This window comes from Engystomops pustulosus, chromosome 2 (assembly GCF_040894005.1).
Source record: "Engystomops pustulosus chromosome 2, aEngPut4.maternal, whole genome shotgun sequence".
Lineage (NCBI taxonomy): Eukaryota > Metazoa > Chordata > Amphibia > Anura > Leptodactylidae > Engystomops > Engystomops pustulosus.
In genome coordinates, this window is record NC_092412.1 from 35,149,960 (window position 1) to 35,171,650 (window position 21,691).

Genomic DNA, 21,691 nt, shown 5'->3' on the forward strand with positions numbered 1-21,691 from the left:
ACGCTCCCGATTTGTGTCGCATGCAAGCCGACACCGATGTGCCACAATCAGTTCGCGTGCGCCAATTCACGGCAAAACGGTAAAAAGTCGGGAAACCCGACGAATATGCGCGTTCAGACCCTTAGTAACTGTGCCCCATCATATTTTTATTGTGTATTTTGGTGATATAAACAGAAGCTGCATGTAGCGTGTACACTGGCTGAGCTCTGCTGCTGTAATATATAGTAGTGATGGGTCATCCACAAATGTGCTGGCACAGAGAGCGGACTCTTTTGCGTGCATGATGGAAGTGGGCTCCATTCAGTGAGCATATAGTTCACTTCACCCCCACCTAAACGGCTCACACTCCCCCTTTAACCTGACTGAGGCTCCCTATTATATATTCAATAGAGAGCTGTTCAGGAGCCAGAAGAGCCCAATGATCTGTCGCACAAAGAAGAGACAGACTTCCCATGGCTACTATACAGGGAATACACTGCTCTGCAGAAGAGCTCAGTGTTGCTTCTCAGTCTACACCACCATTTTTGTGACAAAATTGCGCTAATGATGAATGATTATTAGGCGCAGCAAAACATCTGGATTGGTAGGATAAATTAGGGAAACATGGTTATTTTTGCTGCGTGGCTAGTTTGTTGTTTAGTTGCAAAACTCACGCAAAAAATACTGCGACAATATGAAAAGGTGCAAACACTACTGTAAAAAACAAGTGATACATCTGTGCCTACAGTATATATCACATATATAATAATATATTGCGTAGATAACTATGTAGGGCCAGATGTTGCTGCGCTCAAGTCTCGTTGTAACACCTTAAAGGGGTTATCCGGGTTTAAAAAATTTTTTATGTCCGGGCTGGGGAGGGCTATTTAAACATAATAAACATGTACTTACCTCCTCCGGTGCTGCCGATGTCCCGCGCCGCAGCCGGTCTTCTCTGTGCGCCGGTTTCATTACAGGGGCGCACAGGGAGCTTCCGGCCGGCCGGAAGCTCCCATGCGCACCATCTCCCAGCGCTTACAACGCTGAGAGATAGGGACGCATATGAGGAGCCGTCCACATCGCGGACCGGAAGCTCCCTGTGCGCGGCTTCCGTGCCCCTGTTTGTTTACAGGGGCACGGATCGAAGTGACCGCGGCGCGGGACATCGGCAGCACCGGAGGAGGTAAGTCCATGTTTATTATGTTTAACTAGCCCTCCCCAGCCCGGCCATAAAAAAAAATTTAAACCCGGATAACCCCTTTAATGACTTAATTGTTGAGCCAGAATTGTCACAAGCTACATCCATCTGTGATGAGTTGAGTTCCTGCCACTTATTAATTAATTTACTTTAGGTGCAGTTTAGACGCAATGGTAGATTCAGGCTCTTACATGTGATCCTCCTGCAAGCTCCTCTCTGCTTCTCTCCGGCACCCCAGCATGAGAATAACCCCCACATCAGAGCCCAGGTGCACCCAGTGATCTCCTCAGCAGTGGCTTCTCCTGGAGGGGACCCCCAATGCTGATTCCCTGCTGCCCCCCTGTAATTCTGGCCAGAGCTGCTGATTTTGCAAAGTACTTGTAAATGGAAGGTCATGAACTGTAAACAGAGGCTGCACGTAGTGTCTGTAGTGTCTGCTGAGCTCTGCTTCTGGGGATAAGCTGCTCTGCACAAGAGCTCAATGTTGCTTCTTAGTTTATACCACCTTCCAGCTGGAGTGTTTTTTTTTTCGCCTCAATGAAAAAGTTGCTCATGATGAATGATTATTAGGTGCAGCAAAACATCTGGATTGGTAGGATAAATGAAGAAAACATGGCTAGTGTTATGATCCATAGCACTATATATCACATATATAATACATTGGGAAGATAACTATGTAAGGCCAGATGTATCACTCCTTTTTTGGTGGTTTTTGCACCTTTTCATATTGTTGCACTATATTGTTAACCATATTTCCCTCCAGATGTTTTGCTGCGCCAATGAATCATTCATCATTACTGACTTTTTAATTTAGATGCAATTTTGGCGCAAAAACACCTCAGCCTGAAGGTGACGTAGACTGAGCTCTTCTGAAGAGCAGCATATCCGCTGTATAGTACAGCAGCAGAGCAGTGTATCCCCTGTATAGTACAGCAGCAGAGAAGTGTATCCTCTGTATAGTACAGCAGCAGAGCAGTGTATCCTCTGTATAGTACAGCAGAAGAGCAGTGTATCCCCTGTATAGTACAGCAGCAGAGCAGTGTATCCCCTGTATAGTACAGCAGCAGAGCAGTGTATCCCCTGTATAGTACAGCAGCAGAGAAGTGTATCGCCTGTATAGTACAGCAGCAGAGCAGTGTATCCTCTGTATAGTACAGCAGCAGAGCAGTGTATCCCCTGTATAGTACAGCAGCAGAGCAGTGTATCCCCTGTATAGTACAGCAGCAGAGCAGTGTATCCCCTGTATAGTACAGCAGCAGAGCAGTGTATCCCCTGTATAGTACAGCAGCAGAGAAGTGTATCGCCTGTATAGTACAGCAGCAGAGCAGTGTATCCTCTGTATAGTACAGCAGCAGAGCAGTGTATCCCCTGTATAGTACAGCAGCAGAGCAGTGTATCCCCTGTATAGTACAGCAGCAGAGCAGTGTATCCCCTGTATAGTACAGCAGCAGAGAAGTGTATCGCCTGTATAGTACAGCAGCAGAGCAGTGTATCCTCTGTATAGTACAGCAGCAGAGCAGTGTATCCCCTGTATAGTACAGCAGCAGAGCAGTGTATCCCCTGTATAGTACAGCAGCAGAGCAGTGTATCCCCTGTATAGTACAGCAGCAGAGAAGTGTATCCTCTGTATAGTACAGCAGCAGAGCAGTGTATCCCCTGTATAGTACAGCAGCAGAGAAGTGTATCGCCTGTATAGTACAGCAGCAGAGCAGTGTATCCTCTGTATAGTACAGCAGCAGAGCAGTGTATCCCCTGTATAGTACAGCAGCAGAGAAGTGTATCGCCTGTATAGTACAGCAGCAGAGCAGTGTATCGCCTGTATAGTACAGCAGCAGAGAAGTGTATCGCCTGTATAGTACAGCAGCAGAGCAGTGTATCCTCTGTATAGTACAGCAGCAGAGCAGTGTATCCCCTGTATAGTACAGCAGCAGAGAAGTGTATCGCCTGTATAGTACAGCAGCAGAGCAGTGTATCCCCTGTATAGTACAGCAGCAGAGCAGTGTATTGCCTGTATAGTACAGCAGCAGAGCAGTGTATCGCCTGTATAGTACAGCAGCAGAGCAGTGTATCGCCTGTATAGTACAGCAGCAAAACTCAGCCAGTGTTTGCACTACAGGACGCTTCTATTTACAAATAATCTGCAAAAGAAGCAGCTCAGAGCAGGATACAAGAGAGGAGCTTGTAAGGGATCACATGTAACTGCCCGAATCTAACATTGCGCCTAAACTGCACCTAAAGTAAAGTGATTAATCAAAGGCAGGAACTTGTGGCTTGCGACACAAATTTAAATGTTAAAACTCGCACGTTGTCCGAATCCGTCGGATTGTCCAACGGCCCGACCCCCGATTTGTGTCGCGTGAAAGCCGGCGCAATTGCGTGTGCGACACAATCCCTGGTGCGATCCCCGAAAAGTTGGAAAACCCGACAAAAATGCGGCCGCGGGACCTTTAGTAAATAAGTCCCTATATATCACATATATATATAATAATACAGTGGGTAGATGACTATATTATACATTACAGGTATAACACTATATTTCACATATATAATAATACATTGGGTAGATGACTATATTATATATTACAGGTATAACACTATATAACACATATATAATAATACATTGATGACTATATTATATATTACAGGTATAACACTATATTTCACATATATAATAGTACATTGATGACTATATTATACATTACAGGTATAACACTATATAACACATATATAATAATACATTGATGACTATATTATATATTACAGGTATAACACTATATAACACATATATAATAATACATTGATGACTATAAGATATATAACAGGTATAACACTATATAACACATATATAATAATACATTGATGACTATGTTATATATTACAGGTATAACACTATATATCACATATAATAATACATTGATGACTATATTATATATTACAGGTATAACACTATATATCACATATATAATAATACATTGATGACTATAAGATATATTACAGGTATAACACTATATAACACATATATAATAATACATTGATGACTATAAGATATATAACAGGTATAACACTATATAACACATATAATAATACATTGATGACTATGTTATATATTACAGGTATAACACTATATATCACATATAATAATACATTGATGACTATATGATATATTACAGGTATAACACTATATAACACATATAATAATACATTGATGACTATAAGATATATAACAGGTATAACACTATATAACACATATAATAATACATTGATGACTATATTATATATTACAGGTATAACACTATATATCACATATAATAATACATTGATGACTATGTTATATATTACAGGTATAACACTATATATCACATATAATAATACATTGATGGCTATATGATATATTACAGGTATAACACTATATAACACATATAATAATACATTGATGACTATAAGATATATAACAGGTATAACACTATATACATGACACATATAATAATACATTGATGGCTATATGATATATTACAGGTATAACACTATATATCACATATAATAATACATTGATGGCTATATGATATATTACAGGTATAACACTATATATCACATATAATAATACATTAATGACTATGTTATATATTACAGGTATAACACTATATACATGACACATATAATAATACATTGATGACTATATGATATATTACAGGTATAACACTATATACATGACACATATAATAATACATTGATGGCTATATGATATATTACAGGTATAACACTATATAACACATATAATAATACATTGATGGCTATATGATATATTACAGGTATAACACTATATATCACATATAATAATACATTGATGGCTATATGATATATTACAGGTATAACACTATATACATGACACATATAATAATACATTGATGGCTATATGATATATTACAGGTATAACACTATACACATGACACATATGAATTGCCCATTGTCCTGTATGCAGTCTCTGCTCAGGCACTTAGGTGAGCAGGTGGGCGTGTCATGGGTCAATCCCCCGCTCTGATTGGCCCGCCTTGTCGGGGTCGCGCCTGTGTTGTTCTGGTGCTGGAGGCGCGTGCCCGTGCAGCGGAGAAGCAGAGGATCTGCTGAGTGACAGACACCCCGGATGATGGCGCCCTGATACCCGGAGCCCGCTCCCATCATACCAGGTGAGAGCCCGGGGCATGGCGCCAGGTACAGCTCAGCTGTGGGCATAGTGACGGGGTATAGCTATGCCGTGTATTATTGGCACCTTGCAGCACCCATGCCGCATGCCAGAGCAGGGTGCACAATGCTGCAGGAAGGGGTTAACCCAGGAAAGTGTCTGGAGAAAAGAAAAAAATCCATCGTCTGTGATATATCGTGATACTGCAGCCTGGAGGAGATCCCGGGGCTCTGCAGCATGTATATGGCATGTTCCCCTAATTATCCCAACATTTATCCCTAGATTTGTGTATTTCATATCTATCACCTATCAATATATCTATTATTACCTACCTATCTCTTATCATGTATCTATCTATCTCTTATCTATCCTTCTATCTATCATACATCTATCACCTATCAATATATCTATTATTACCTACCTATCTCTTATCATGTATCTATCTATCTCTTATCTATCCTTCTATCTATCATACATCTATCACCTATCAATATATCTATTATTACCTACCTATCTCTTATCATGTATCTATCTATCTCTTATCATTTCCATCTTTCTCCTATCTATCCTTCTATCTATCATACATCTATCACCTATCTATATATCTATAATTATCTACGTTTCTCTAATCATATATCTATACTTATTATACTTGTCTCTTATCATAATCTATATATCTATTATTATCTACCTGCCTCTTATCATATATCTATATATCTATAATTACGGTATCTACCTGTTTCATATAATTTATCTATATATATCATATCATTTCTTTCTCCTATCTATCTATCTATCTATCTATCTATCTATCTATCTATCATTCATCTATGCCCTATTTATATATCTATTTATCATTGTTTTATCATCTTATTATCTCATATCTAACATCTTATCTATTGATCTATCTCCCCATCTATATATCTATTAACCCGTCCATCTGTTGAACACTCCATCTATCTAGCAGTGGCTCTTATCTTGCTACCTATGTCTCCATACTTTCCTGCATTCATGTATCTGTCTGACTATCCATCTATCTATCTATTTGTGGATCTTCTATCTATCTCAGATCTATCTATATCATACAGTATATATCAAACTAATATCTATTGAGTATAAATGTATCTCTCTATTCACAATACAATGTATCCATCTCTCTAGCCCACCATGTTACATACAGGTTTCATCCCCGCTGCAGTGCTGAGGTTAGACAATAGGTAATTTTCTCTTGGCAACGTTGAAAGAATTAATCTTGTATTGTTTTATGGCAGAGGGGGCGGCATGGATCGATATTGTGCCTTAGTATTGTACCAGTTGAAGTCTTGTCTAAGAATGTGTTTTTTTGTGGGGTTGGTCTGTACCTTTATCTTCAAAACATCACATGACACTGTCCCTGTATACAGCAGTAACCAGAGATCTTTCCTGCTGGGTCTAAGCATGCGCTGTACCCCCCCTGTAGATAGATGTCAAGGATCTAGAAAGGGTATTGTTGGTGCTGCTTTTGTTTTTAGACTCCTTCATAAATTGGTGCCAACTGTTAATAAATTTAGTGCCCAATAGAAACATATACTGGCAGGGGTGCTGGATGCCATGGGAAGCGGATACACAACTAGAGTGGTAAACTCTTTTTCTAGCTATGGTTGCCAAAGGGGGGCACCACTGAGTTGCTCTGCCTCAATCGAGGTGTTCACATACAGGAAAACCTACTATAGATGTGCCTGGTGTAGATTGTGAGCAGTAGTGAGTTTTTTATACAAAAAATAACACAAATTAACAAACCATCAACTCAATATTCCATGTTTTACATGGTGGGCAACAGAGAAAGTTCCAACTGGTTACAGAAACTGTGCTCTCATTCAAATGCAAGATAGACACGCTGTAGTGACACAGCTCTGCCACTACACAGAGGATGGAGCTGTTCTGGTTCCGATGGGTATTGCCTTAAGTCTTATTAATCTGATGTTGGTGATGTATCGTCAATATAAGAGTTGGAAGATGCCATTAAAGGGGTTGTACCTAATCCCATTACTATCCCCTAACCCCAAGAAGGGGATTACAATCTGTTCAGTGGAAGTCTGACTGCTGGAATCTCCACTGATAACAAGAACAGACCCCCAGCCATTCACAAAAACTGGGGTCCCACTCTCACTAACTGATGGGGCTCCTGGTCGCTCCATTCCATTTTATGGGATTGTCGAATATTACAGAGATTGGTGCTTGGCACTCTCATAGTATTAAATAAAGGGGCAGGAGACATGCGTGACCTTCTGCTTTATTCGATTAATGAGAATGATACCCTCTTTCTTGTGATTGGTGGGGGTCCCAACAGTTGGACATCCACTGATCCATGAGATAGAGAATACCAATTAAGCAGGCAAATAAAACAACTTCTGTCTCCAATTACAGTATGAAGAACAGCTCTGGGGCACAAGCTGCTGCTCTGAAACTTTCCTTTAGGTTGTCAGAAATCTTTCTCTCAGATTCTTCAAATGCTCCAAGAAATATCTGTAAGGGGCAATCACCGCCATACTGAACGCTATAGCGGGTGCTTAACAGGAGGATGAAATCTGCTGCCAGATGTTCCTAGCCCCACTGTATTTAGGGCTGTTACTTTTCCAAGACATTAGTTAAGGAGTCTTTAATTGTTTGTCTAGTTTAGAAAATCTATCCTCAGATAGTTTGTTTGGGAATACTGATTTAATAGATCACAGCCAGACAGGAGAGCATCTACAAAGAGGACCCATCACATCAGTGTATTATACACTGATATATACTGGAGAATTGATCAGATTATTTTAGATTGAAGAATCTGCCCATAAACACATTAGATTACAGTCAGTACCCGATTTAGGAACACCTGATGTACAGACGACCCCTAGTTACAGCCTCTTCCCACTGTAACCTCGGGCTGCAATGATCAACCTTAACACGTCTATAATGAAGGTTTATTGGTAAATCTTGTTCCCTTGACAATCCTAAATTTTCAAGATCCGGCACCAAAAAAAAATTGTCTACCAGTTACACTTACAAAATCTACCAGCTAAGACTTACATACAAATTCAACTTAAGGGGGTTCTACAGTCATACCAAGTTAGCCCTAACTTGCTCGGTGGGGGTCTCAATGATGGGACCCCCATGGATCTCAAGAACGGGGATACGTTGTATCCCTGTTGCGCTGGAGATGACCAGAGCGGCCAGTCATTCATGCGCCTGCTCCGTTACTGATGCAGATTTCTTGATAAATGTGGGCCAATGAATTTTGAACAACAGTTCAGATACATTTGAAGTTCCTAATACTTGATTGAAAACCCTTTGTTGGCAATGACTGCCTGAAGTGTTGAGCTCATGGACATCACTAGACATTGCTGTAATTCCTCCTGCCAGGTCTTTACTGCAGCTGATGGTTTGTGGCCTTTCTGTCTAAAGTTTAGTCTATAAGAAGTGAAATGCGGCTTCATTTCTTTGAGACCAGGGAATGACTTGGCCATTCTAGAATATTCCACTTCTTCGCTTTAACTTCATCTCGACCACCCGGTGTCTGTTGATGGCAGGCAGTGCTGGTCAAGAGTCTTTTGGTGTTTTCTTCTGTTCCTTTGCTAAACAGCCAGAGCCAGTTTATTACTGCTTCTGCCTTCTCCTTTCCTCACTGCATAGAGCTAAGCAGGAAATAGCAGATCTCCATGGAGAAGTGAGCGTCCAGTACCGTAGTACTTTGAAAAATAGGACATGTCCTATATTTTTCTGTGCATGGTCACGGTGTAGTAAGAATATGTGTGCTCTCCACAACCTGACTGAGCACCATATTGCTTCAATAGGGACCGTTAGTTTGCAGACGGATAATGGTCCTCTACACATTCATGTGCATGAGGCCTAACAGAGGAAAATTTGCCAACATACAAAGTAAATGTAAAAGTTTTATGCTCACACATAAAATATTAATAAATGATTGTAAATGTTTAAACATTAATATTTCCCAATATTTTTTTTTTTAAAACTCCTCTACATTATAAAAAAAACATTCCTTAAGACTATACATATTATATATCAAAACACTATGGAATTAATTTATAATGGGCATTTTGAGTTCATTTCAAAATAGTTTTTTACATTTTGGTTATCCTTGGATACGACCATAAACTAATGAATATGGTAGGGCAGATTCCTCTGGCATGAATAGCTTTACTTGTACTGCAGGGGGAGGGGCAGGGGGCAGAGAGCACTACAGACACAGGCACTTCCTGTCCAGCAGCAGCAGTGTGCAGAGGAGACACCAGCTCTACAGACAAGATAAAGGGGACGGGGGGCATAGCAGTGCCGACTGTGTGTTTTATAGGAGATATAGCCAAGCTGAGTGTGTTATTGTATCTTATAGCCATCTCATGACTGTGATCTGTCTCATCTCTCTTTTTCTATGTGTCAGATATTAGTAGACGCTAAATAAAAGTGTAGATAAACCTGTACCCTGATAATCTAAGCACTTGGTCAGCACACAGCATCTCATAGCACAGAGGAATCATGAAGTGTCTGTTCACACTGCTGGATCTTACACTGACCAGAGTAGGGAGTGATAGGAGTAAAAACAGCAATAAAACTGAATACAATTGCAAAGTTAGGGGTTAAAAATTATCTTTATTGTGTAAACATCGCTAGGAGATTAAAATTAGGGGATTAAATGGGAAAACCCCTTCAATCCTGTGTTCCATTGTAGAGTCGTATCAATGCTGTTCTATGCACTTGGCTTTGAGACATCTATGACCTAATTAGAGTTCTTTGACTTACATGTGACAGTGGACCTTCTGCAGATGTTCTGCTACGGTCTGGTGGGGAGGATATTATAAGTAATGCCATAGGGGTTACATTCATGTCACAGATCACACATAAATGCTGAGTAAGCACAATAGATCAAATGATTGCTGGACGGTGGGGCCTAAAGGGATAGATGAGTTAATCAGCAGAGGAATTGTCCTTGGAAAGATGACAGGATAAGAATGGTCCGTAAACTGCACATACCGCTGAGAATATCATGTTTTTGCCAAGTATGTTTGTGTTTTTATCAGCAGAATCATGTAAAGATTAAAAAATGGGACCAAAATTGAAGTAAAATTTAAAAATGGGACCAAAGTTTCTATGTTCTTTTATCATCACTGATATTCAGTTATTGGCAGCTTACTGACATTGAGCAGCAGTTATATCTTGGTCCAAGTCAAACTCAGCTTCTTATATATGATGCCTTTTCCTGCCTAACCCTCTGCTCAGGGCGGTGATTGACACCTGACATATATGTGCAAACAAGCACCATCCTAAAGGGCTAGGAGGGAGGGGCTAGTGGAGAGCTCTCCTCATGAATACACCAGCCTCATAAACTATGACAGTATTGATCTGTGGCGATAATGTCCTTCTCTGGGAATTGCAAAATCTCAGTGTAACTGTCCATGGTCCTGATATTGTAAAATAGGGGCTAATAGATCATTTTTACTTTATCAAACAAGTTTATTAATGTGACAGGACATGAATTATAAGACAGCAGATTGTATTTCGGGTAGATATGCCACAATCTTGCTTATTCTTGTCACCAGCTAAATACACTTTATTATATGTTGATTGGCAGACATATAAGGGGTACATTAGATGTCCAGGAGCCCCATAATGTGTCTCTTCTCTATAGAAATAGACCAGTACAATGAATAATGGCGCACGTTTACTTACCCGCCCCGTCGCGTTGTCCGACGCGGATTCGGGTCTGCTGCGATTCGCTAAGATCATGCGTCCAATTTCCTGCATGTGTCGCTTCACTCGCTGAGGTCCGCCGGAGTTCACCTTCTTCTTCCCGCTGCATGTGAGTGCTGATCTTGCGACACAATTTTGTTTTTCCGCGGTCTGTCTGAATCAGTCAGGTTGTCCAACATCCACGACCCCCGATTTGTGTCGCATGCAAGCCGACGCCGATGCGCCAGAATCCGATCGTGTGTGCCAAAAACCCGGGGCAATTCAGGGCAAAACTGAAAAAAATTGTGCAACCCGATGAAAATGCGGCGTTCGGACCCTTAGTAAATGTGCCCCATTATGTTACGCTTGGGGGTACTGGAACAGATTTTGCATTGGAGGCTTTAGGACTCATTATATAACCCAATAAAAAATGGAATATTTTAATATCACATGTAGCATCAGGCAGTGAAACCAGATCCTGGCCTAGAGGGTTAGGCCCCTGGTTTATGGGTATAGGCAGGTGGCTGCACCCTCTGGCAGGGAACCATTTACATTGCTGTTCATGTAGAAGACGTGTCTGTGAGGGACCATCAGGCAGCTTCATCTACGCTGCAATAATAAGAATTGAAGCGTTAATGACTTTGCCTTTCAATATTGTACAAGACGCTGGATGCCTTTAAACAGCTGCCAATTAGCGCGGCCGCCTTTCTTCTCGTGCCCTTAAGTCTTTCGGCTTCTCATTACCCGGTAATTTACTGATAACTATTTTCGGTGATGTCTTTTGTGTAAAAGTGCATTGGTTTATGTATGTTTTATTGTTGGTTCTATGATCTGTTTGCTTATAACCATATGTAGCTTTCCTGCTTGAGAGGTTTTATTTCTAAGGCCTGGTAAATAATATGATGTATATGTCTTCCCTGGGGGGGACCTCAGGAACTTTAAGGAATCATCCTAGTTTGAGTGTTATCGCCTATTCACAGGATAGGACAGTGGTGGTGAACCTCTGGCATGGGTGACAGAGATGGCACTAAGAGTCCTCCCTGTGGGCACCCAGGTCCTCACCCCAGCACCGGACTCAAGGCCTCCCCCTGCAGTCCTAGGTCACCCAGCGACACATCCTTGGCTGCCTGGGACTACAAGATTATTATCATTGAAGCTACAGAAATGATCCAAATTTCTCCTTCTTCTTTTCACTATATTGGTGTCCTCAGGAGGCCAATACGATTGAAAGCTCTGACAAAGCAGGAATCAATAAGTAACCCGCTGAAATTACCATGTTGTCACTTTGAGATAAATAAGTGGGGTTTTGTTGTACTTTGGAGATTCTTTGACGATGACAATCTGATTGGTGAGGGTCTGGCTGATGGGACCTCCCCACGAAACAGGAGTCCTATTCATGCTAATTAATTGAGAAGCAGGCAGAGTATATGTCTTACCTCTCTTTTAAATATTATTGGAGGACAGCGTTCAGCTGTCATGTTATCCATGGCCTACTTCCTCCTAAAATCAACTGTTATAATTATGCTAATGAGTCAGAACAGACTGTGGCTGTTACCAGAGCCCCTCTGTGCTACAGATTCACAGGCTGTTACACTTTCCCTTCCCCTTTTCCTTCAGCACTTCCCCCTCCCTCTCCCTGCTCTATTCTCAGACAGCAGCACACAGTGGGAGGGTGGGAGTAAAGAGGGGGGACAGTTTAACAGTCTGTGAAGCTGCAGGACTGAAGGGCTCTGTTGACGCTCATTAGTATAATTTGTTATACATGGCCTGCTTCCTTCTAAAATTAACTTTAAAATTAAACTAATAAACCTGAAGGGCTCCTGGGGTGTTTCCAGTGCCCCTCCATGCTGCAGATTCACAGGTTGTTGCATTGAGCAGAACATGTCCCACCCAACCCCATTGTCTCTTCCTCCTCTCTGAATGTGTGTGAGTGTGTGTGTGTGTGTGTGTGGGGGGGGGGGGGGCAAGCTCTTCTCATTGTAACAGCTTGTGAATATACTGCACAGAGGGTCTCTGGTAACACCCCCAGAGCAGATAAATTTGTTTTACTATGGACTGACCATAATAAGGAGGAGATGACTATTTTGGACTTGTACTGCTCTAGTCTCTTGTATACATGTGGACTTAGTACACAGTATATATTTTTGCATTATTCTGATCTACTATAATTTTTATCATTATACATCATCTTTGCACTTAGTAAATTCTTGGAGTAAACCTTGTATCTCTGAAGATGTCGGGGCTGCTTCTAGTTTCTGCTGAAATATAACAGGGGAAATGGAGTCTTAGTACTGACACAATTTACCTTCCTCCTAGGAGCAGTTAGACGCATTTTAATTATCTGGTTCATGCAGAATTTAAGCCGGAGAACAGAAGATGTTCTTTATCTTTTACACTAGACAGCCCGGCTTGTTACTGTCTTATGTATACAATTTATCCAGGTGTTACTGATATGGCATGACCTTTAAAAAAATTGCATATTCTATGTTTTAATGCAAGAAAAAGTAAAGTATTTTTTGTAATAAATATTGTGGAAATGTTTGTACAATCTGAATTGTTACATTGGTGTAAAGCTTGGGTGCAGAAACAGGCCAACCAGTATCCTGCTTTTTTTGGCAATATGGAGGGAGGGTGATATATGTTGAAGTGGGTGGAGCTTAGTAAACTTGGGGGTGGGGCTTTGCTTCATATTGCAGGGATTCTACCAGGGTCTTAAAGTTATAAAATAGATCTCATAAGCAATGCCTGATTTATGTAGGGCTTTCCTTTATCTGTGTCAGTTTTTTTTTTTTTGCAAGTTCACATTTTGGAGCCTCCAAGGAACAATATAAATGAATTCCAGAATGACCATTGTAACATGAAGGACCTTTTCATAGTTAGGCAACGCCAAGCACAGATCGGTTAATATTACTGTGGGCTGAGTACAAGGGTTCACCAGCCATGAGGCAAGTTGAGCCTCTCGCCTTAGGCAGCCCACCAGTAGTACGATAGGAGGCAACATCAGGGGTGCAGTCACCTGCTACTAAACAGGACCTGACACTTACAAATAGTGCAACTTCACACCCAATCGCAGTATGGCTGTGATACACTGCGTGGGAACCCACTTGCAAAACAAATTATGGGATTATAAAGGCCTCCAAAGACACCAGATATCTTTACCTAAATAAATAACACTGATAACAACTCAAGTGGAAAATATATTGGCCGTGGCCTTTAACCTTATCCCTTAACTTTACCCCTTACCCTGTAACTTTAACCCTTACTTTAAATTGAAATTAATTTAAATAATGTAAACCCTGTAAAAAAAACAACTGACAAAACTTTATAACTTATTTTCGTAAACAAATAAATACAAGATATGTTTAGTCACTTGCTCAAAAAAAGGGTAGAAATACTCACCTCCGCTCCTTGTCCGGTGTTCTGAGCTGCTAATTCTGTCCGCACCTCCCTCTCCCAGGTGACGTCATGCAAGAGGCGTGCATAATTAGCAGCCCGGAGCGCCGGATATCTTGTCCCTGTGCTCCGTGATGCTAATTATAAGACTAGAGGAGGACAGCGCCACGATGAAGGTGAAGAGGTGAATATTTCTTTTTTTTTTGTTTATTTTAGTGGTTGATTTAATTTAAAGAAACCCAGACATGTGGCCAGCCGTCTGCTAGCCAATGCACGAAAAAAATTGAACTCCCCCGCAGGGACAACAAGTCAGCTGCTGTTGCCTGCCAGGCCAACCTGCCCGGGTGACAAGAGCCCCAGGCGGGAAAACTTTCTTCCTGCCAAAACACCTCACAGGCATCTTATAGATGCCCATAATCACAGGAGGAACCCTCCTGGAGGTCTGGATTCCCAACATTTGTTATATAACTACTGGATGAGGTGGAGAGAGGTGCAGTTTTATAGCTCAGGCAACAGAGAGTTTAGGTTCACCCCTGGCTGAGCCCCCAGGTTTGAGGAGGTTCTGAGAATAGTAATAGAGAAGGAGGGTCATCCTGTGTAGAGTGACTGGCAGGGCCTCTATCGCCCCCCCCCCCCCCCCCCCCCCCCGAGGACCTTTCCTGTATTACACAGACAACAGTTGATTTCAGCAGACGCTGTGTCTTATTTTACCTTTGGTGGTGCAGGAGGAACATAAAACACTGATAGGTTTCCTCGCAGATTACAGCTCAGGGTCCCAGCAGGGAAAAAGAGTTTTTGTTAAAAGTAAACCAGCAGTTGCTGTGAGCCCTGCGCTGCAGGTTGCACGAGATATACTAAGAGTATGGTATATCTAGCATAGGACTGTGTGGCTGGATAACCTCCTCCAGGAACCGTCACGAAACATTCCACACCCACTAGGCATTCAGGTGACATAAGCTGTTATTTATGGTTCCGGTCTCTAAGGACCATATTGGCGGACTATCTGCAATTTATCCGTGGTGCATTCATTATATTTGAACTGCATCTGACCCTCCTTTGTCCAGGGCCATTGATCTCAGATACATCTTCAAAGCAGCTTCAGTGCTGCGAATCTCTCAATATAATCGCTGAATCTTATGTGAAATGCACTGCGGTTTCTGATTTTTGTTCTAGCCCGTTCTCAGCTTCATCCTTTAATTTTTGTTCGAAAAATGTATTCTATATGCAATTTTTTTATTTGCAAAAAATTGGACATAAAAGGAGTTTTTGTTATGACGGTGGTGTACTATACTCCAAGGATCTTATCTTAAAGGCTATGGGCACAATGCTTACAAAAACATTTTAGTGATAGCTTTTGTATTACACATTCTAACTGCTGTAATTGGGATATGTTTTGTACCTACACTCACTGGCCACTTTATTAGGTACACCATGCTAGTAACGGGTTGGACCCCCTTTTACCTTCAGAACTGCCTCATTTCTTCGTGCCATAGATTCAACAAGGTGCTGGAAGCATTCCTCAGAGATTTTGGTCCATATTGACATGATGGCATCACACAGTTGCCGCAGATTTGTCGGCTGCACATCCATGATGCGAATCTCCCGTTCCACCACATCCCAAAGATGCTCTATTGCAGTGGTGGCGAACCTATGGCACGGGTGCCAGAGGTGGCACTCGGAGCCCTCTTTTTGGGCACCCAAGCCATCAACATAGAACTCAAAGAATCATCCTGCAGTCCCAGGAGACTCAAGAAATGCTGCTATCAGTGCTATTTTAAAGCAACACGTTCTTGATTGCTTGGGAAAGCAGGAAGAGGTGGAACATATGGAAAATGGAGGATTATCTTTAGAGCTTCTCTAGACTCCACATTTCTTCCTTTACAGGGGGACCATAGTGACTAACATTAGTCAAACATTAGTCAAAATTTGACCTACTTCTTTCAACTGTTTTGTTGTCCTCAAGAGGCCAATATGATTGGAGGTTGTCGTAGAACAGGTAGCAATAAATTACTGATTAAATTGCCGTGCTGGCACTTTGCAATAAATAAGTGTGTTTTGGTTGTAGTTTGGGCACCCAGTCTCTAAAAGGTTCGCCATCACTGCTCTATTGGATTGAGATCTGGTGACTGTGGAGGCCATTTGAGTACAGTGAACTCATTGTCATGTTCAAGAAACCAGTCTGAGATGATTCCAGCTTTATGACATGGCGCATTATCCTGCTGAAAGTAGCCATCAGATGTTGGGTACATTGTGGTCATAAAGGGATGGACATGGTCAGCAACAATACTCAGGTAGGCTGTGGCGTTGCAACGATGCTCAATTGGTACCAAGGGGACCAAAGAGTGCCAAGAAAATATTCCCCACACCATGACACCACCACCACCAGCCTGAACCATTGATACAAGGCAGGATGGATCCATGCTTTCATGTTGTTGACGCCAAATTCTGACCCTACCATCCGAATATCGCAGCAGAAATCGAGACTCATCAGACCGGGCAACGTTTTTCCAATCTTCTACTGTCCAATTTCGATGAGCTTGTGCAAATTGTAGCCTCAGTTTCCTGTTCTTAGCTGAAAGGAGTGGCACCCGGTGTGGTCTTCTGCTGCTGTAGCCCATCTGCCTCAAAGTTCGACGTACTGTGCGTTCAGAGATGCTCTTCTGCCTATCTTGGTTGTAACGGGTGGCGATTTGAGTCACTGTTGCCTTTCTATCAGCTTGAACCAGTCTGCCCATTCTCCTCTGACCTCTGGCATCAACAAGGCATTTCCGCCCACAGAACTGCCGCTCACTGGATGTTTTTTCATTTTCGGACCATTCTCTGTAAACCCTAGAGATGGTTGTGCATGAAAATCCCAGTAGATCAGCAGTTTCTGAAATACTCAGACCAGCCCTTCTGGCACCAACAACCATGCCACGTTCAAAGGCACTCAAATCACCTTTCTTCCCCATACTGAGGCTCGGTTTGAACTGCAGGAGATTGTCTTGACCATGTCTACATGCCTAAATGCACTGAGTTGCCGCCATGTGATTGGCTGATTAGAAATTAAGTGTTAACGAGCAGTTGGACAGTTGTACCTAATAAAGTGGCCGGTGAGTGTATATATGGTGTGTGTTTATTGTATGTATATAAGTATATAAATGGATTGTGTATATATGATTGTATAAATGTATGTGACTGTAACTCACATGTATGAACATATACCATATGTACTCGAGTATAAGCCGACCCCAGTATAAGCTGAGACCCCTAATTTTACAACAAAAACCTGGGAAAACCTATTGACTCAAGTATAAGCTGAGGGTGGGAAATGCATTGGTCACAGCCTCCCCATTATATAGCCTGCTGGACCCTGCCCCATAGTATATAGCCAGCACCTGCCCCCCCCCAGTATATAGCCTGCCAGCCCATATCCCCCAATATATAGCCAGCCCCCTGCCCCAGTATATAGCCAGTCCCCTGCCCCAGTATATAGCCAGCAGCGGGGGAAGCCGGAAAGGTGAGTTTTGATAATTTTTTTTACTCAAGTATAAGCCGAGTTTGGGTTTTCAGCACATTTTTTGTGCTGAAAAACTAGGCTTATACTCGAGTATATATGGTAAATATTTATATTTTTTAAGGGGAAAGAGGGCACCATTTGGAAGTCTGATGTAGGGCCCTGTCTCACTTAGTTATCCCATTAACAAAGTGTACTGTTACTTTAGAGGTGAAAATGCTGGTGATAGGTTTCCTTTGGGGCCTGTTGGTGGCCATGTGACATTTATCAAAGGAAGACCCATATCGTGGAGCCAGACATGTGGCCATCCAGTCCTTGAGTGTCTGAAGCCCATCACATTCTAGTCACCAGATTTAGAAAAAAGAAAGAACTTAGAAGCAACGTAGAGACCCTGCTAAGCCATAAAAGTGCTGCCATACTTTTGTGGTTTTGATCTGTACAACTGCATTAACCTCTGCTTGTGAACCGGATCCACCGTGTTGATCTTTTCACGTGGTAAGTCTTCAAGAAAAACATGTTAGTGGTACAGTATCTTTCAACGCAAACCTCAAACATTGATCATCACAATACAGTAGTTATACCCAAGCAATGACATTTTAGTAAATCAGTTTTAAAAATGGCTGCAGGGTAAAGCTTGTGGTTTACCGAGCCTCAAAATTCAAATCATGTGTTAAAAATGAATAATTTTGCTTCATTGCTCGTTTGTTCAGATGGATTTAATTCCTCTGTGTCTATAAATCTAGCATTGCTTGAAGGAAACTTACCACCACCCACCACTAATCTACCTATTAAGGCAGATCTGGTGGTAGGTACATCTTACTTATGTAAGGATAGCCCTTTTTAGGGCTAATCCTTTACTCTACTCATCTTTTTAATCTTTGATGGGGGAATATGCAAATTTTCTAAAGAGACTACTTGGGCGTGGAGTAGCTGGAGCTGAGGCTACACGGTGTGGCTGCTCCACGCCCCAGTAGCCTCTTTGATCCTCCTACCAGAGGATCTGGATCTTGCCATCAGCATCCTGCTCCACTACAGAACCCACACAGCAGTACCGAGCTCTGAGGCGGTGACATTGGGGCACATTTACTTACCCATCCCTGCGCGATCCTCGAGGTGCGTTGTTGGACGATCCTGCACAGCTGCCGCGATTCACAAAAATCGTGCGCCCGAGATCCTGCTTGTGTTGCTTCCCCGCTCAGGTCCGCCGGAGTTCACCTTCTTCTTCCCGGTGCATGTAAGTCCATGGCTTGCGACGCAATTTTAAATGTTAAATCCCATGCGTTGTTCGAAACCGTCGGATCATCCGACGCCCCCCCCCGATTTGCGTTGCGTGAAAGCCGGGGCGATTGCAACAGAATCCGATCGCGTGTGGCGCGATCCCCGAAAACGTTGGAAAACCCGACGGAAATGCGGCCGCGGGACCTTAGTAAATAAGCCCCATTTTGTCTCCTGCTTCAAGCAGCTTACTATGGGAGCCTGGAGCAGGAGACGCCATGTAGTGACATCACAGCGCCTCTTTCTCCAGGTAGAGCAGAAGTGGACAATCACAATTGAAGAACGAGTATTAGTGTGTTTATTTTATTATATAGTGTATGTGTGAGGTTTTGGGGCATATCCCTGAGGGGGTGGGCTATCCTTGAGTAATTTAGGGGCTATTACCGAGTGTGTTCAGGACTATTAGTAACTGTGGATGGCTATTACTGAATGTATGGGATATTAGTGAGTGTGAAGGGGCTGTTATTGAATGTGAGGGGTTATAAGTCAGTACTGGGTATTAGTATTGATTATTACTGAGAGTGAGGGGTTATTAGTGAGTGTTGGGGGGCTATAAATGAATGTGGGACAATTTAGTGAGTATGGGGCTATTATTGAGTGTGGGGGGCTATTAGTGAGATTCAGGGGCTAATACTGAGTGTGGTGCCTATTATTGAATATGAGGGGATTATTAGTAAGTGGGGGGCTATTAGTAAGTGGGGGGCTATTAGTGAATGTGGCGGCTATTACCGGTAGTAAGTGGGGGGCTATTAGTGAATGTGGAAGTCTATTAGTAGGTTGGGGGCTATTAGTGAATGTGGAGGGCTATTAGTAAGTGGGTGCGCTATTATTGAAGTTGGGGGGGCTATTAGTAAGTGGGGGGCTATTAGTAAGTGGGGTATTAGTGAATGTGGAGGGGCTATTAGTAAGTGGGGGCTATTAGTAAGTGGGGGGCTATTAGTAAGTGGGGGTATAAGTGAATGTGGAGGGGCTATTAGTGAATGTGGAGGGCTATTAGTAGGTGGGGGGCTATTAGTGAATGTGGAGGGCTATTTGTGAATGTGGAGGGCTATTAGTAGGTGAGGGGCTATTAGTGAATGTGGAGGACTATTAGTAGGTGGGGGGCTATTAGTGAATGTGGAGGGGTATTAGTAGGTGGGGGGCTATTAGTGCATGTGGAGGGCTATTAGTGAATGCGGAGGGCTATTAGTAGGTGGGGGGCTATCAGTGAATGTGGAGGGCTATTAGTAGGTGGGGGGCTATTAGTGAATGTGGAGGGCTATTAATGTGTGTGGGGGGCTATAACTGAGTGCAATGGGATATTAATCTGGTGAGGCTCTAAATGAGTGTGAGGCCTATTCCTGAGTATATGTGGCATTGTTACATGTCAGGCCACATTTAGGTTTCATTATTTGGTGGGATTAACAAAGCGGGGACATTACCAAGTGTGAGGAACATAACAAAGAGGTGTGATGGTGAATTCATTGTAAAATGAGTAAAAAGGAGTATATTACAAAGTGTGAGGGCCACAACTGGGATGTTGTAATGCTGTGTGTGTGGGGGAGATAAAGGGAGGGGATGTACAGAAGTGAATGCATCATAGAATTCGGAAGATATGCATTGGGGTCTGTTTACCAGATTTTTTTTGACAGTAGCAAAACCCCTGTTCCTGGTGCCAAACCATGTGATGTCCCTGTGCAACCTGTGACAACATCTTGTTCTTCTGTTATTGTGTTTTCCGTATCCGAGGCATGCCGCTTAGCAACAGGGAATCAATTAAACATGTAGCACAGGTTCTGCGGACAAGGAAATTCTCAAGGAGTGCGGAATAAGGGAGATATATGAGACTGAGGAGAGGGGGAGTAGGGATATGTCCTCGGCCTGAGTGGAGGATGATAGCTGCATTTGCTGCATGAAATGAATGCAGATAGCTTGTTAAGAGCGCGGTGGAATCCATAGCATTGCTCGCGTTACGGGTCACTCCCGATCTGTCGCTACAATGACTGAAAACCATGAAGCTGATAATCACTAATGTGGAAACAAAGAACAAGATTATGCTGGAACCTGCTTAGCAAATATTTCTTAAAGGGCAAGTAGCATTTTGTTACTAGCATACAATTATATTGCAGTAGTAATTTTCTTACTGGCTTTTTTGGGGGGGTTTAAGATGTCTCATGTGACTGACTCTTTATTGACATACTGGGGCTTATTTACTAAGGTCCCGCGGCTGCATTTCCGTCGGGTTTTCCGACGTTGTCGGGGATCGAACCGGGGATAGTGTCGCACGTGAACGGATTTTAGCGCATCGCCGCCGGCTTTAACGCGGGGGGCGGGCCGTCGGATGATCCAGCAGATTCGGGATTTAACATTTTAAATTGTGTCGCAAGACATGCACTCACATACACCGGGAAGAAGAAGGTGAACTCCGGCGGACCTCAGCAGGGGAAGCAACACATGCAGGATCTCGGGCTTCATCCTCATCGAA

At 42.5% G+C, this 21,691-nt stretch overlaps 1 protein-coding gene across 3 annotated transcripts in view; it reads left to right on the forward strand.

The window, feature by feature from the left end:
• Window positions 1-5,221: 5,221 nt before the first annotated feature.
• Window positions 5,222-21,691, forward strand: part of ELMOD1 (ELMO domain containing 1) — an 87,078-nt gene continuing 70,608 nt past the window's right edge. For 2 of the 3 annotated variants that reach the window (XM_072134229.1, XM_072134231.1), the window contains exon 1: window positions 5,222-5,361. The gene's annotated coding sequence lies outside the window, so the exon portion shown is untranslated. The remainder of the gene's footprint in view (window positions 5,362-21,691) is intronic. The other variant, XM_072134230.1, reaches the window with a different exon arrangement.